Below are 18,200 nucleotides of genomic sequence, written 5' to 3' on the forward strand. Positions count from 1 at the left end.
TAAAATGGCTGACCTATACTTCCAATAGCCATCTTCCCAGGAGAGAGTCACCACCCACAAGTGGTAATTTATAATTAAATTAATTAAAATTAAGTGCAAACAAAATTTTTATTCTGCATCCCACTCGAATTATGTCAAGGGTTCAATAGTTTCCATATTTGGCATCAAAGAATTAAGCATTTCTAACTTTCTAGAAAGTTTTGTTGGGCATCCGGTGGGCTAAGGGAAGCTTGGAGAGCATGGAAGTGCTGTCATAGGCCTGACCATGTTTTTATTTTGAGGAATTTGGACTTTGGTACTTTGGGTTAGGAAAGCAGTAGAATTCTTTAAGCACTGATTAATGGGCCATACTAGTAGGAACATGGAAGACAGTGGTGCTGAGAATGATTTGAACTGTGGGGGGAATGGATTAGGAGGTTTCAGAGGAGAAGAATTTTAGTTGTTGCCTAGAGATCATTCCTGTTATATTTTGATGAAGAAAGTAGCTGATTTTTGCCCTTGTCTAAAGGGTCTGCCTGAGGCTAAAGTGAAGAGATTTAGATTAATTTTGCTGGAAGAGGAAATCTCAAAACAGCCTAGTATAGACTCTGTCATATGGTTACTAATGTTGATGCTTATAAAGATTTATAAAGAAAAGAATCAAGCTGAGAAAGGAAAAATACAAAATGTGCAATATGAGGAGAAAAAAGAGCACCAGGAAGTGGAATAGAATTAAGTCCTGTGTTCAAGGAGATGAACAGATTAATAAATACTGTAGTGGTGACCTCAGGGCAAGATCCCATCCAGCTGAGTTTCCAACTTGTGAAAAGGTGTTAAAGAAAAGCTTAGAGCCAGGTGTAGTGGAACACATCTTTAATCCCAGCACTTGAAAGGCAGAGGCTGGTGGATCTGAGTTTGAGGCCAGCCTGGTCTACAGAGTGAGTTCCAGAACAGTCAAGCTTAGGCAGTGAAGGAAACCATCAAAAACAAAGCTGGTGAAGATGTAATTGGACAAGGGGTTCATGTTTCAGCCCCAGCAAGCAGCAGATCCTGGCAGCTTCAGCCATGTGACTTTGGCTTTAGAGTCAAGGATAGAAGAAAGGCATTACGGAACCTCCCTCCATGACTAAGGAAAGCCACTGAGGTCAGGCATGTGGCAAGGGTGTTCCTGAATCGAAGCCTAGAGCAGCCATTTCGTGAAGATGTGAAGTTGAAACCTAGACTGCCTTAGAAACCCCAAGATGTTAGAGATGCCGGAGTCATGGAATACCTGCTGAGGAGCATTGCTAACAGGAAGTAGAACCAGTCGAAGAGAGAGAAGTGTGTTGCAGTCAACAAAGCTGAACGGAGATGGAGATCTGGAGAGCACTTTGACATCAGACATGGAGATGCAGAGTTTGGAGTTTGTCCAGCTGGTTTTTGGTCTTGCTTTAGTCCAGTATTTCCTCACTATGTTTCCTTCCCTGTGTTTTGGAATGGTAATGTACATATTGTGCCATTATATGTTGGAAGAACCTGTTTTTTCATTTCGATTTTATAGGGGTTACAGTTAAGATATTGCATGAATCTCAGAAAAGACTTGAACTTGGATAATAAAACATTGTTGAGACTGTGATAGACTCCGCGGGGACTTTGTGGGGACTTTGGAAGTTGGACTAAATGCACTTTGCATTAAGATATTGTTACAAGCTTATGGGGACTAGAGAGTGGAATATAGTAGTTTGAATCTAATTGGTCCCCATAAGCTCAAAGGGTGTGGTGTTATTATGAGATGTGGCTCTGTTGGAGTAGGTGTGGCCTTGTTGGAGGAAGTGTGTCACTGTGGGGGTGGTCTTTGAGGTCTCCTTTGCTCATGCTTCTCTCAGTAAAACACTAAGATCATTTTCTTTTGCCTGTGCAAGATGTTGAACTCTCAGCTACCTCTCCAGAACCATGTCTCCCTGAATGCCTCTATGTCCCATCATGATGATAATGGACTGAACCTCTGAACTGTAAGCCCCCCCAATTAAATGTTTTCCTTTCCAAGAGTTGCCATGGTCATGATATCTCTTTACGGCAACAGAAACCCTAACTAAGACAGCAGTGCACACCTATAATCTCATCTTGGGGAGGTGAGGTGGCCACAGGAGACCAGAAGGTCAAAGCCATTTTTGGCTACACAGTAGGTACAAGGTCAGCCAAGTTTACATGTACCTCTGTCTCAAAAAAAGAGAATTTGAAAATTTTAAATTATAAAAATTTAAGTTGTAAAATATTAAGAATTAAGGTAACAACTTTGTGTTTTTGGAAGGATTTGGTATACTTGCGAATCTAGGGACTAGCAGAGGCCTTTCAAAGCCCCCTTAATTTAGGGGAAGTTTGAGGTGATGGAAAGAAAGTTCTGGAGAACTCTAGAAAATCAGCCATGGGAGCTGGAGCTGGACTCCAGCCCTAATGGGCGTCTTTCATTCTCATTACCCCCATTAGTGCTTTATTGTATTAGTTATAGCTAATTTACATTTTACTGAAGCATTGAAAACAGATTGCAGATGTTTGGAAACAGATGTTATCCTAATGTTAAGGCACGACCATGAATATTTATGATGGTTATTGCCTGGATCAAATTACCTCGCTTAAGCAGGGAGGCAGGCGTGTTCTGACAACTTTGGCCAGCACCTGGGGAGGGAAGACAGACGGGTATTGAGGAATTTTTGGGCACACTTCAATTTTCCTTCATGAGGGATCTATTTTTTTTTCCTTCTGCCTTTCAGGGAACAGAGGTTGGTTGTTGCAAAATACATTTATGGATTTCTCTGTAGCAGTCATTGGCCAGGTCCAGAGTCTCCAGCTGGCTTTTTCCATGCTCTCCTTGCAGAAGGTCCTGCCAAACCTTCCTCTGACCTAAGTGGCTGTGGATGCTGCTCAGGATACAGGGGGGACAGCTGGGTATCTCTATGCCCGCCTGCCGGGAGCTGGGGAGACACCAGAAGAAATCAGCCTGACTCATTGCCAAGAGGGGCTTTCTCTCCCTCCCTCCCTCCCTCCCTCCTCTTTCCCTCCCTCCCTCCCTCCTTCCCTCCCTCCCTCCTTCCCTCCCTCCCTCCCTCCCTCCCTCCCTCCCTCCCTCTCTCTTTCTCTCCTCCTTTTCTTCTTCTCACCACCCCTTTCTCCCTTCCCACCTCCTTTTTGGTTTTGAAACAGTCTCATGTAGCCCAGGCTGGCTTCAGACTCACTACGTAGCCAAGGATGAACTTGAATTCCTGATCCTCCTGCCTCTACTTCCCAAATGCTGGGATTACAGGAGTGCATCATCACACATGGTTTCCGCCATGCTCGGGATAGAACCAGGGGCGGTGTGTGTGCTAGGCAAGCAAATATTCTGCTCGCTGAGTCACACCCCTAGTTCCCAAGAAGGGCTTTCTTCTCCTGACATCCAAGTTGGCAGAATGCCAGCTACGGAGCTCTTCATTTGCTGTCATAGGAGATCCCATTTTGAATTTAGGTCTAGTGGGGAGGACTCCGCTGAGCATAATGGGCAGAGTCGTACTTCACCCAGGGCCTCAGAGTCCTCCTATCGTTTTGGTCCCTGTCATGTGACTTTTCCTGGGAAGATGTGAATGAGCACCTACTGACTCCAAGTGGAACACGAGAACAGACGGAAGAAAATCCCACTGCATCCAGATTGGTGAACCAGTGAGGTTTTTGGAGTTCCTCACAGGATTGGGGTAAGGAGTCCCCTACAGGAGCATTGATGAATCAAAGCAGTTGTTTCACTAAAAGTCCAGACAGCATGGGTGATGATTCACAAACGCTGTACCAGCGAGCTCCCTACATGACTTGCAGGCAGCTTGGGGGTCAGATGTCCCCTCTTCCCAGTAACTGTTAGTGCTTATGCAGCTTTGAGGAAGGACTTGTGACTCCTGTAAGGCTCAGGAGCTTCCTGAGCCATGTCACATTAGTTTACTTCCTGCGCAGCTTAGTTTTTTTGTCAAGGAGACAGGAACTGGAGTCACCTGGGAAGAGGGGAACTCAACTGAGAAAATGCATCCATCAGATTGGCCTGTTAGTAAGTCTGTGGTCATTCTCCTGGCCAATGATTGATGTGGGAAGGCCCAGCCCACTGTGGGCACTGCCACCCCTGGACAGGTGGTCTTGGGGTGTATAAAAAAAAAAAAAGCAAGCCAGTAAACAGCTCTTCTGTGGTCTCTGTTCAGTTTCTGCCCCCAGGTTCTTGCTTTGAGTTCCTCCCCTGACTTCCCTCAGAGATCAGCCACGGTCTGGACATGTCAGCCTTTTCTTTTTTCTTTTCTTTTTGAAGATTTATTTATTTTTGTTTATGTGTATGTTTGTGTGCCTACATGAGTTTATGTGTACCACAGGCATACAGGTGCCCTTGGAAGTCAGAGGGGAGACAACCCCTGCCCCTCCAACTGGAGTTACAGACAGTTGTGAGCTGCCTGATGTGGGTGCTGAGACCTGAACCCAGGGCCTCCAGAAGCCATCTCTCAAGCCCTACAGCCTTTCTTAACCTCCATTGTTTTGGGGCAAGGTGTTTATCACAGCAATAAAAAGAAAACTAGGCCAGGCAGTGGTGGCGCATGCCTTTAATCCTGGCGCTCAGGGAGGCAGAGGCAGGCAGATCTCTGTTAGCTCGAGGCCAACCTGGTCTACAGACTGAGTTCCAGGATAGCCAGAGCTACACAGAGAAACACTGTCTTGAAAAAACAAAAAAGAAAAAAAGAAAGGAAGGAAGGAAGAAAGAAAGAAAGAAACAAAGAAAGAAAGAAAGAAAGAAAGAAAGAAAGAAAGAAAGAAAGAAAGAAAGAAAGAAAGAAAGACAAAAAGAAAAGCAAAATAGACCATTTCCTGAGTCTTAAGAAACCATTATGGAATGTTTCATTTCCTGGGAAACTGTCCTCTCCCCAAGTATTTTCATTTATTAGCAGCACCCGCCAGCATTCTTAGTGGGCCTGTCCGCTGGGTGCAGAGACCCCAAGGTCAGCTGGGGCTGACTCTCACACTCCCTTCTCTGGTTCCCTGGCTCTAGGTGTGTAGAGCCTGAGACATAACTCATCTCCAGAATCTCCCCCGGGAGCAGGCGGATGGCCTTTATCCTCCTTGCCATCTATCTTCCTTTCTTCTGGGGCCGTCTTAGTCAGTCTCTTGCTTGGGACTTGCTCTAGGCTGGCTTCTGGGGTAACCTTAGCAGGTATATGCAACCTTTTGATAGTGTGGCATGAACATTGTCATGAACAAAGGTCAAAGTAAGAGAAAGGGACCATCAAGTCCATTTAATCAATTAATTAATTAATCAATCAATCAATAATGGCTTGGGACGGCAACTCATATACACACACACAAAATTGCTAAGCCATTTCATAATGTTTTAGGTAAGTTTGTAACTTTGTGTTGGGCTTCATCTATAGTTATCCTGGGGTACAGAAGTCTAGAGGCTGCAGGTTGGATGAGCCTGAAACATATGGACAGCCCTTCTGGATTAGTTCGACACCCAGCATTTGGGGGACAGATGCCGCGTGCCTGAGAAATCCATGAGTAGGCTGCAGTTTTGGGAGCTGGGGGACAGGCATTAAGGGAAGGAAGATGGGCTAAGGGGCAGCCGCTAGCTGCCCCTGGGGTCCTCTCTAGCATTCATGCCCTGCTCCACTGTGAGTGGGAACTATCCCATCTCAGCACAGCCCTTCCAGGTGGGTTCCAGGAAGCCTATTTCCCACAGAAGGAAATAGAATTTCAGAAAGGTTGACTGAGTCACTCAGGACAGGTACTGATTTAACCAAATTTTTTGGTATATGTATGTTTGTGTGTGGTGTTGTATGCTTTTGTGTGGGGGTGTGCACTTATGCATACAGCATGCATACGGAGACTGGAGATTCATTTCAGACAGCTTCATAGATCACTCTCTACTTTATTTTTGAGGCATGATCTCGCATTGAACCTGGATCAGCCAGGCTGGCTGGCCAATGAGTTCCAGGGATCTGCCTGCCTTTGCCCACCCCGTCCACCTCACCTTGCTTTTACCGGGTTCTGAGGACCTGACTTCATGTCCTCATGCTTGCACAGCATCCACTTTACTGACTGAGCCTCTCCTGACCTCTGATTCAACCAGTTTTTATGCAGTCTTCTAGGGTGACTGGGGATTCTGGGCTAGCCAGTGAGTAAGATCTCTGTCCTCACGGTCAGACGTGATGAGGAAAACAGACATGACAATCCAGGCAAACCTTGGGTAATCTAATAGATTGATTGATTCAGGACCTCCCACGGAGAGCTGTATCCACAGATGCTCAAGTCTCAAGTCCCTTAGAGAAAACAGTGCAATGCTTGCTTAAAAACATAGGCGCATTCTTAGATTACAGTATCTGACATGTGACTGCCAGATAAATAGTTCTCATGCCATGATATCCAGAAATAGTGACAAGCAGAAGCCCAAGTTTCTATATGTCCAGTCTGGGCACTTACTTTTATTTTTACTCTTTATTTATTTTTCCTTGGTTGGTTGGATCTGAGGGAGTAGAACCTGAAGACACGGACAGCCAACTGTGTATGAGCGATAGACATGGAAGCCAGAAACGTAGCTCAGTCAGTAGGGTGCTCGCCTAGCATGCAGGAAACCCTGGGTCCAGCTGTAGCACCACGTCATAAACCAGGTGTGGAGACACACACTGTCATCGGCTTCACAAAGTCACCTTGGCTGTATCATGCATTTGAGACCAGCCTGGGCTACGTGAGGAACTTGGGGCTTTTGGAAAAACAATAAAAAAAAAAAAATAAAGTAACAATGGACACACATGAGGCTGCAGAGATGGCTCAGAGGTTAAGAGCATTTGTTGCCCTTCCAGAGGACAGAGGTTCAGTTCCCTGCACCCACAAGGCAGCTCACAGTCATCTGCAGTTCCAGTTCCAGGGGATCTGATGCCTTCTTCTGGCCTCCTCAGGCAACAGGCACACACACACACACACACACACACACACACACACACACACACCAAACATACACATAATAAAAATAAATCCTTTAAGGTGGGCATGTGATTATAATAGGCATAATAGGTACATGGAGATGTATGATGAATGCTCTGTACGGCTGCTGTGGGAATTCACGGTCTGGGGTGTGATATTTGTTTTGAGAGTGAAGGAGGAGGGGTACACCCATGTGAGGTAAGAAGGAAGGCACGGGCGTGTCCTAAGGTCCCAGATAAAGATATTCAAGGTATTGTGGGGAGCTTTGAGGACAGCCTGACTGGAGAGGTAACTGCCGGGCCAGGTCACACAGGACTTTATCCTGGTAGATGTTAGATCAGATGGCCTTGCTTAGGCGGGAAAGGGCCAGACCTGAGCCAAAGGTCTGCCTCCTGCCTCTGAGGACAGGGCCCCTGGGGCAAACTTGGCTGTCCAGTCAGCCTGACTCAGCATGTCTCCTGGGCATCTAGACAAAAATCTTTAGAAGATTTTCCAGGAATGGAGTGAGAAAGGATCTATCTCCACTCTGTGCATGGGTGATTTCTTATGAAGCAGGCACATGGGTGATTTCTTATGAAGCAGGCACATGGGTGATTTCTTGTGATGCAGGCACATGGGTGATTTCTTGTGATGCAGGCACATGGGTGATTTCTTGTGATGCAGGCACATGGGTGATTTCTTGTGATGCTGTCTACACAAGCCTGGAGAAGTCAGGCAGAAGAGGCAGATGAACAAGAACGCAAGGAAACGCAAAATGATATAACCATGGCTTGCCACGACAACACCAGATCCTGCCAGCAGCCCCTACCACCCCTCCCTTCCCACCCCTGGGATTCTGCCAAGCTGGCCTTCCTGTGCCCGAAAAAACAGACAGATAACTGAGCACTGCTCTCTTGGGAGGAGATAAGGAGAACGTTTGATGTTTTGATTGTTGCTGTTCAAGAGATAAGTGTCTTCCTTAGAGATAAACGACTCCTTTCAAACACTTTAGGATCTTTGCTCGAAGAGTCCGGCACAGGGCCAGGGTGTGGGAGAGGAGGGCCACAGGGGGTTGAGTAAATGGCATCAGCCACCTTCCAGTGGCACAGTGCGTGGGTCTCCCTCAGCTAGCATCTTTAGAAAACAACTGTTGCCTCTGCCAATGATGCAGCCAGAGCGCTGAGTCGAGGAACTTCATGTCAGTTACTAAAATAGCTGGGCAAATGAGACAGCTTGCACAGAGTCATTCCTTTTAAAACTGTGGCTGCATACTTGGCTACTAGTGTGACCCAGCAGAAGAGTGCCCACTAATAGCCGCGCCGATAGACTTTCCTGGGAGTCCGAGTTCTGTGTTCCAGCTTGCTGCTGTATTTTCATAGTGGGCTGTTGTCTGCAGCGTACAAGGCACTGGAGTGGCCTGGAAGAAACCCTAGAAGCTCGGCAAATACATCCTTAATTGGTTTTTCACAGGTCATTATTATTTGTTGACTAGCACTTGTGAATTCAAGCTCTTGCTAAAATTTGTGAACCTCAAATCGTGAGGGGCGTGCTCGCGGGGTGGGGATTCGTTTTCAGACACGAGGAGAGGGGTGAAATCTGAGGCCTCCTGTGGGTGTGGTTCCAGCAGAGCCACAGAACAAGGCAACCCTTTACTTCTTGCTCCGGCTGTGAACAGTTGTCCTTTTCAAATTCTGAGGGGCGCTAACTTTTTAATATCTGGGGACGCTTTTCACTTACGTATGTGTGTAGTGAGCGTTGGTTTGAATGTGTGTGGATGCCTGCCTGTGCGGGTATACATGCATGTGTGTATATGTGCATGTGTGTGAGCATACATGCTGAAGTCTGAGGCTGACCTCAGATGTCTTCCTCTGTTGCTCCCCGCCATACGTGTATTGAGGCAGGGTTTCTCACGGAGCCCACAGCTTGCTCTTTTGGTTATTCTGACTAGCCAGCTTACTCAGGGGATTCCTTGTTTCTACCTCCCATGCTCTGGGATTACTGGTGGCCTGCCATGTCCACTCAACCTTTAAATGGGTTCTGGGGACCTGAACTCTGGTCCTCATAGTGATGCAGCAAGCCCTGTCCCTGCTAAAACCTCTCTCTCTCTCTCTCTCTCTCTCTCTCTCTCTCTCTCTCTCTCTCTCCCTCTCTGTTTCTCTCTCTCTCCCCTTCCTCCTTGGTTTTTTGAGACAGAATTTCTCTGTGTAGACCAGGCTGACCTGGAACTCAGAGATCTGCTTGCCTCTGCCTCCTGAGTGCTGGGATGGAAGCTGTGGGCCTCCACTGCCCAGTTCCCTAGGGACATTTTTAGTTGGTGATTTCACTATTTAAAATGGCTCAGAGGTAGAACTCTTGAATGGCATGAGGTCCCAGATTTAATCTCTGGTAGCAGCAATAAATAAAAAAGCAAGTAAATATAAACAAAATGGCTCCAAACCCGGCATCGAATACTGTCTAAAGTTCCCGTGCACCTGCAGGTTGTGACAGGAAAATACAAGCATTAGATAAACCCCTTTGGTCACGGCAGCACTGTTCTTGCTCATGGCAATGGATTGAAATCTATGTTAAGTAGGGGCTGGGATGTAGTTCTGTTGATAGGGTGCTTGCTTAGCATGCACGGGGCCAGGGTTCAGTCCTCAGTGTCATGTCCACGCAGTAGAGTGTCTTTAAACAGAATCATTCAAGAGTGAAGAGGCTCTGTATTGTGTGTATTTTCCCATGAGGCGATAGGTCAGGAATTACTAATTTTGAATTACCATTGTGGTAGTTTGAATGTAATTGGCCCCCATAAGCTCACAGAGAGTGGCACTATTAGGAGGTGTGGACTTGTTGGAGTAGGTGTGGCCTTGTTGGAGCAGGTGTGTCACTGTGGAGGTGGGCTTTGAGGTTTCTTTTGCTCAAGCTTTGCTCAGTGTGACCCTCAGACCATTTCCTGTTGCCTGCAAGATGAAGAACTCTCAGCTACTTCTCCAGCATCATGATTGCCTGCACACCACCATGTCCCACCATGACGATAATGGCCTGAACCTCCTGAACTGTTAGCTGCCACCACAATAAAATGTTTTCCTTATAAGACTGCTGTGGTCATGGTGTCTCTTCATAGCAGTAGAAACCCTAAGACATCCATGAGGTCACAGTTCCCACATAATGGTAGTGTTGTCTCCCCAGCACATACAACAACCTCCCCCAAAGGAAGTCATCAGTCTTAAAACTTGGGTGGACCTGATGTCACCCTCAAATCCAGGGTCGGACTGTGATGGTTAGTTTTAATTGAATCACCCGAGAAGGGAGTCTCAGTGAGGGACTGTCTAGATCAGGTTGGTTGTGGGTATGTCTGTGAGGGATTGTCTTGATTACATTAATTGAGGTGGGAAGAGCCATCCACTGTGTGAATTAGTTCATCGCTCTCTACCTTTGACTATGAATGTGACGAGCCGGCTCCCTCCATCTCCCTGTTGCGACTTCTCACAGCGACAGACTTGGCACCTGGAATTGTGAGCCCAAGACACCTTTTTCTCTTTCAGTTGCTTTGTCAGGGTGTTTTTATTACAGCAACAAGGAACGAAACTAAGACAGGACCAGACTGGCTTATGAAATCATATCCTTGTTGCCATGAGACTGGATTCAGGGACATGATAGTGTTGCTGTGAGTTGGTTCAATAGTAACCAAAATCCCGGAGCTCCCTTGCAGATACCAGTGAACAGAGGTGAGAGCTGAGTCTTATTCAGGGCAGTCTGAGAAAATAGTGGATCAACGTCCTAAATTCCTGGTTTATACCTCATCTCCAGCAGGCAGACTATAAAGAGAGGGCTGGGGAGAATAAAGACGTCAGCCATTCCGGAGCTGGGTCTTGCCCCTCTGGTCAGGTGGTCGGCCACACCTCTGAGGTGTGTGCTATTTGTGTCCCTCCCCCTTGCGGAAACATTGAGTCTAGCTGGTGTCTGCCAGCATCGACCTGGGACTCCTCCAGGAGTTAACCCAGAGCAAACCAACCGTGACAGAGAGCGTGTGTGCTGAGCAGGTGGTGATGCCTGTGTGCTGATTCCTTCCTGCAATATGGAGTACAAGTGTGTCTCTAAAATACAGACTTTAAAGTACCTTGTTATAAACAAAGTAAAAAAGAAATTCCTCAGGTATGGTTCTCCAGGGGCAGAGATGCCCAAAACAAACAAAGGAAGACCTTTGGGGGCCTGAAGAAATGTCTCAGTGGGTAAGAGCAATGTACTGCTCTTGCAGAGGATCTTGGTTTGACCCCTAGCACCTACATAATGGGCAAGAAACCCAAGCCCAGAGGTCAAGGCTCCATGGAAACAACATGCCCAGCTGCACGAGGTATCCAGCTTTTGGTGACCAGAACATGGAGCGACCGGGTCAGGGAACTGCAGACACAGCAGCAAATTAGTATGACCACAGTGACAAGGAATGTATGGTAACTTTTTGCCAGCTCTTACCTGATTGGCTAGATATGGTTAGAGATCATGGTTGAGGCCCAGCTAGTCCTCAGTAAATTTGGTGGTCCTGATGCAGGCTTTCACTGTGGAACTCAACAGAGGAAGACACAAGACTTCGGGCCTGAATTCAGACTCCCAGATGGACGTTCTAGACATGGGGTTCGCTGGAGATGGAGAAGGCGCCTCCTTTCCAGAGGTTTCTGTTCTTGCTGAGAGTTCGGAGAAGTCCTGGCTGGCTCTTCATGCTTGGGGCTTCTGCGCAGGCAGGAAGATCTCTCAGCCTGCAGGATTTGATTCGCAGATGCAGGCAGAGGGACTCATTTTTGAGTTAGCCAACAGAGACCTGAGATGCCAGGCTTCAAAACCTGCTGCCCTGCAACTCTTTTTGGTGACCTGCAGAGCTCAGTACAAGGGACTGCTCTCGGGGCACCCTGAGAGCTTTGGGCACGAACACTTTTCAGAGCTGCAGGGGCTGTCAGTTAGCACCCCATTGCTGCCTGTCCATCAACTGTTAAGTTGTACCCCCTTTTAAAGGCTCTTAGTCCTGAACTGACAACAAAGTTCCCTCGGTTATCTTTGCTATCTGCCCACTCATTCTCAGAGGAAGGGCCAACAAGCACCTGGTCAGAGACACATGCCCTCCACCCTCTGATTGTTTCTGTAGCACAAGCCCAAGGCTAGCCCGAAGTCACTAGGGGTCTCCACACCAGACTCCCATGGGCAACACATGTGGTTCCTCTCCCTCCTGAGTTCACAAGCAACATTTGTCAGGAGACTCAGTGTATGGAAGCACCATCACACACTGACTGTTGTGTTTGTGTGTAGCATACATGTGCATATATGTGTGCCCATGTGCCTGTGGAGGCATGTACATGTACATGTGTGGATGCAGAGGTCAACACTGTGTGTCTTCCTTCATCATTCTCCACCTGTCTCTTAAGACAAGGTTGCTCCCTGAATCCAATGCTCACTGATTGGCTAGATTGGCTGCCACTCATATTATACACGAGGAGAAGCTGGCCTGAAGAGGGACCATGAACATCTTGCAGGGTAGATCTCCATCCTGCTGTGCTGGGGTTATGTCCTTACCCAGCCTGACCCAGCGTTTTACAAAGGTTCTGGAGACAGAGTGCAGGTCCCCACACTTGCCCAGCTAACACCCTACCACTGAGCCAGCCCTCCGGCCCCAGTGAGAACTGAATCTTAAATGTCACCTCTAAGTAATGGTCACAATTCTGCAGGTCTGCAAGGCCTGATGGATACCTCAGTGTGTGTAGAGCCGCCCGAAGCCGCTGAAAGTGGTGGCAGGACAGAGAGGGCCGGGGGCAATCACCGGCAAACTTCTTTTGCTGGGGGTACGTACTGTGGGAAGGCCCCAGAGCACTGTCTCCTGAGATCTTGTTCCAGTCAGAAATGCCAAGAGACCCTTCCCTTTCCCTCCTGCAGGCCCAGCTGGTCCGAAATATTAATGTGATTGCAACAGTATGAGACTTGTGGAGAGGGAGCCACCAGGATCCAGATTTCAGGTGTGGAAAAAAACTACGTAAACGCAATGGGGAGTTTACTCAGGAGGGGCCATGGCTTTTCTGAGCTGATTTTCACACAGATATCCACAGAATAGGATCAAGAGACTAGGGTTTTTGTTTGTTTTTAAGGTTTTTTAGGGAAGAGAAGTTGTCTCAAGCGGACTGGCGTGTTCAGAGAGGGCATGCAGAAGGGGTTTCATCGTGCATCTGAGTTTACTAACTTCATGACTTGGGTAATACTTCAGTGGCCTCTGGCTCATCTCTGTGACCTCGACAGTAATTCCAGTGTCAGGGTGAGTGTGGGTGCTGCAGGAGCTTAACAGTTTTCCTGACAGGACGGTGCAACCCTGGCCTCACGTCAGGGCTCTGGGGCTGCCAGGGCTCTGGGGCTGCTTTACTTCTTCTCAAGTTGTATCTGAGAGTTCTCAAAATATGGCCTTGGATTTGTGTGTGGGCGTTGTTGTTGGTGTGTGTGTGTGTGTGTGTGTGTGTGTGTGTGTGTGTGTGTGTGCATGCCTGTGCTTATGTTTGAGCACATGTGCCCCTGAATGTGTTTTTGTGAAGGGTAGAGGACAACCTCAACTCAGACACTATCTTTTAGTCAGACAATCTCTCCATGGCCTGGAACTTGCCAACTGACTAGACTAACTGCTGGCCACTGAGCCTTGAGGATCCACCTCTCCAGCACTGGAATTACAGACATGTTACACCTGGTTTATTTTTTTTTCTAAACATGGGTTCTGTAAGTTGGACTCAGTCCCCACGCTCGCAAGGCAAGCACTTTCCTGACTGAGTCCCTCTCCACAGCCCTCCCTACTTCTTCCTACCCCGTAAGGCAGTTATGGTCCCTCTTTGGCTCAGCTTCTCCTAGTGTGTGTGGTATTGAGTTTGGCTGACCACGCTAGATGGTCAGTTCACACCTGTCAACATCATTCCTATGTCTAGGTGTCAGGTGCCCAAGAGGCCAGTCACATTTATCCACGAGCCCATTGTCAGACAAGCCAATGAGGGCAGGAGACGGGTTCTAGCAAGGGACGGAGGTAAGCAGGCAGCCATGGGCATTTCCGCCACCCTGCTTGGGAAGGGCGATTGGACGAATCCTGCCTAAGGACGGTCACATGGATAGCAATTGCCTCCTGACTGAAGCATCCTGAAGCAGGAGGGAAGTATTTCACAGCTCAAGAAGTAAACAAACATGTCCCAGAAAGTTGGAACCTGTAGGATTCACAAGGCCCTTTCTCAAGGCCACCAACACAGCATCCGTTGTTGGGAGAGTTGACTTCAGGTCCAGTTGTGCATGGTCTCTAGAGACTGGCTTTGGTGGGTCGTCCCCAGGCTGGGGTAGACCTTCCAGTGATGCAGCTGCCTTTGGCTCACCTGTGCTCCCATGAGTACCCCAGTAAACTCACTAGTTCACTGGGCTAGGCTCGGTAGAATCATTTCTTCCGTATGTCATCAGTACTCTAAATGGACATTTGTTCGTGTCACCCCAGGAAAAGTCACACGACACCCACCACAACTCTCCGCTAATTTCTTTTTCTGAAAGCCAAGTCTCCTAGCTGGGGTTGTGTTCCTGATTCTTTTAGCTGATTGATTGATTGATTTTCCTTCACGCATGAATGCATTTTATTTTTACCAAATCTGCCCTTCCTCCTTCACCTCCCACATCTCTTGAGTCTCTCCCTGCTCCCAACTCCATGTCTAGTTCTCCCACCCCAACATTCCTGGGTTGTCTACAGCTCCTTATCTGGGGTTGGGGCTGTATGTGCTCCCCGCTTCCACGTTAGTATGTATATTAGTGTGATCACTGTTCAAGCCTTGTGCAGGTAGCCATGTTGGCGAATCTTCATGGGTGTAGCTTCTGGGACACTCCTGGGAGACACAATCTCACAGCAAGCTTCTTGTTCCTCTGGATCGTGTGTGTGTGTGTGTGTGTGTGTGTGTGTGTGTGTGTGTGTGTGTGTGTGTTCTACTGTGTTTAATGAATATTACCTGCATGTATAGGTGTGTTGGGCTGTCCACTGTAGCATGGATAACCAACCAGGATCTACATCTTGGAAAAACACTGACTTTCTCCCAACTGCCATGGCTGCCACATCTTCTCAGCTAGGGGTGGAGCCTTGTGAGCTCCCACCCCGTCCGTGCTGGAATGTTGGCTGGACTGGTCTTGTACAGGCCTTGTGCAGGCAGCCATAACTGCTCAGAGTCACCAGTGCAGTTGCTGTCAACTGCAGAAGACACTACTGTGCAGCTGTCCTCAACCTCTGGGTCTCTACTCTCACGTTCTTAGAGCCTCGGTGGGTGGTGATACAGATGTCGCATTTGGGGGTGAGTCCTCTGTACTCACTTATCTATAGGCTGTCTGGGCTAACGTCCATCCACTGGAGAAAGAGGTTGCTGATTTCTGGGCGAATCATTCATGCTGCTAAATGGTCTCAGCTCTATATGTGAGCTGAGCCTATCAAGGAACAAACCCATTTGTGGTCACCTCTGCTTGAATAGTTCCTTCCAAGCTTGAGGGAGGATACAGCCCCTTCCAGGTTACATTTGTTCATATGCAAATGGAATTATCTCTGAAATGGCATCATGCCATTCTCCAAGGGCTTCTGGGAAGGACAGTTCCAGGGGTTGAATGGCACGTTAATTCTGATCCACAAATTAATTTTGTCTCTCTGTATATCAAGGGTGTGCAAGACTTATTTAATTTGAAATAAATATAATTATAGAAATGAATGGGCTATCAAAAATTTAAACATATGATCCATCAATATTGGCATGATGTGAGTGGCTGGTTATTATAAATAAAATGGGTCTTTGGCAATATGGAATTCAATTTCCCCCTGCAGTGTGTCTCATTTCATCTTGATGTCTGGGTTAATGCTAAATTACAATCCTTAATTTCCAGATTGGAGCTTAATTTCTAACTAGGAGGTTAGCATAAACAGCCCTCCAGCTGTGGGGCTTCTGCAAGCTCTGGCAAGAGGGCCCCAAAGGTAGAGCTATCTGTGGTTTTGTGCAGTTATCTGCCCCTTCAAATCCCCCTGTCCAAGGCTGGTGCTGATGCCAGGGTAGAGGTTGGCACATGGTGGCATTACATGATGGGGAGCAGTTGTTTCTCACAGAGAGGTACTCTGTGAGGTGTGATTGAGCTTCAGCAGTGGTGAGGAGACAGTAGCTTTCCTCACAGACACCTATGTGCCCATGAAGAGGATCAACTGTGCCCTTCAGCCTGCACCAGCCAGTCATGGAGGGCATGGACCCATTCCACTGGTCTTCCTTTTATGACCCCCATTCAAGGGTAGACTAAGAGAAGCGAATTTCTTTCTTTTTTTGTTTTTGTTTTGTTTTGTTTTTCGAGAGGGTTTCACTGTGTAGCATTGGTGCCTTTCCTGGAACTCACTCTGTAGCCCAGGCTGGCCTCGAACTTATGGAGATCCACCTGGCTCTGCCTCCTGAGTGCTTGGATTAAAGGCGTGTGCCACCACCGCGCAGCTGAGAAGCACATTTCTTAATGGGACCCATGGGAAAAACACTGCAGTGCCGCTAGGAAGTGGTTCAGTAGGTAAAGTGCTGCCGTTCAAGCATGAAGACCTGAGTTCAATCCCCAGGCATGCACATAACAAAAATCCACGTATGGTGGCATGTGCTTATGATTCCAACACTGGGGAGGTAGAGACAGGAAGATCCTCAGGGCTTTCTGGCCAGCCAGCCTAGCCGAATCTGAGTTCCAAATATCAGTGAGAGATCCTGTCTTCAAAAATGTCATTCCTCAGGTGGATGGTACCTGAGGAATGACATCACCCAAGGCTGACTGACCTCTAGCCTCTGTGCAGATATGTGCATGCAAACCTGTACACACATAAATACCCACTATGTGCAAACATATGCACTGACTAAGAACTCCAGAAAGGGGCATGCAGATATCCGGAGAATGAACAAAAGACACACAAGTGCCACCCTGAGTGGCCAGACAGAGAGCCTGGGAAAAGTTGTTTATCAAATACAAGGTCTCCCAAGGAGGCTGTCACCTCAACAAAGTCGATGGCACCAAGCACCGGCACTGACTTCCAGACTGTGGCAGACCCGTACCTACCATACAGGCTGTGGATGAATCGTGAAGTGGGCTATGGAGTTACCAGGGTGAGGACAACTCAAAGGTGACCATCAAGGAATACCCTGGGCACAGCTGTGGGAACAGGGCTCCATAGTAGCTTCAGAAGTTCACCTGAAGGTGATTACAGCATGGTCACAGTCGTCATTAGAGTCGTAAAAATAACAATAACAAGAGTGTGATAAGGCAGCTCTAAGTTTTGAGCATTTTTGTAGTAGGGGTATGAGTTAGCAGGAGGTGTGTGTGTGTGTGTGTGTGTGTGTGTGTGTGTGTGTGTAAGGGATGCAGGGGACCTCTCCAGAACCACAGTGGCTAGCAATTGGTGCCCACTCCCACGGCCTGCCAAAGTCATGAGTTCCAACATAGAGAAGCTGCCCCCTCACATTGTCCACCTGATGTACAAGGAGATGACCATACCTACTGCAGGCCTACCTGATGGCATTAAGATCTTCCTCAATGAGAAGGATGTTACCAACCTGCAGGTCACTATGAAAGGCCCTGAGGGGACCCCCTATGATGAAAGTCTGTTCTGTATGAAGCTCCTATTGGGCAAGGACTTCCTGCCTCCCCATGCAAGGGCTACTTCCTGACTAAGATCTTCCACCCAACTGTGGGTGGCAATGGTGAGGTCTGTGCCAACATGTTCAAGAGGGACTATGTGGCTGAGCTGGGCACTGACATGTGCTGCTGACCAAGTGCCTGCTGATGCACCTAACCCAGAGTCTGCACTCAACCAGGAGGCAGGTTGCCTGCTTTTGGAGAGCTGTGAAGAGTACTCTGTCAGGCCCTCAGAGACACACAGGGGCAGTCAGCGCAAGCAGCGGAAGGGCTGAGGCTACCTGGGACCGGGCTGGTGGCATCACAGCCTCCTCCACTGACCCCATGATTCCTGGTGGCCTCGGAGAAGCTGAGGGTCCCACAGCCAAGAAGCACGCAGGTGAGTGAGATGGGAAGGCTGGGCAGGAAGTGAACACTGAGGGGACAGGAAGTGAACACTGAGGGGACAGGAAGTGAACACTGAGGGGACAGGAAGTGAACACTGAGGGGACAGGAAGTGAACACTGAGGGGACAGGAAGTGAACACTGAGGGGACAGGAAGTGAACACTAAGGCGACTCTAGCAGGTCCTTCTCCATCTTTCCTCCCTTCTGTGCCTTCCCATTCTGCTTCTAAGTTATTCAGATTACAGCTGGGGTGGGG

General features: G+C 48.0%; 1 pseudogene; it reads left to right on the forward strand.

Annotated features, from left to right (window-relative positions):
* The first annotated feature begins 17,351 nt into the window (after nucleotides 1-17,351).
* Nucleotides 17,352-17,946, forward strand: LOC128109358 (ubiquitin-conjugating enzyme E2 S-A-like; annotated as a pseudogene).
* Nucleotides 17,947-18,200: the final 254 nt, after the last annotated feature.

This window comes from Peromyscus californicus, unplaced genomic scaffold, assembly GCF_007827085.1.
Source record: "Peromyscus californicus insignis strain IS unplaced genomic scaffold, ASM782708v3 Scaffold_14__1_contigs__length_90479793_seg_2, whole genome shotgun sequence".
NCBI lineage: Eukaryota > Metazoa > Chordata > Mammalia > Rodentia > Cricetidae > Peromyscus > Peromyscus californicus.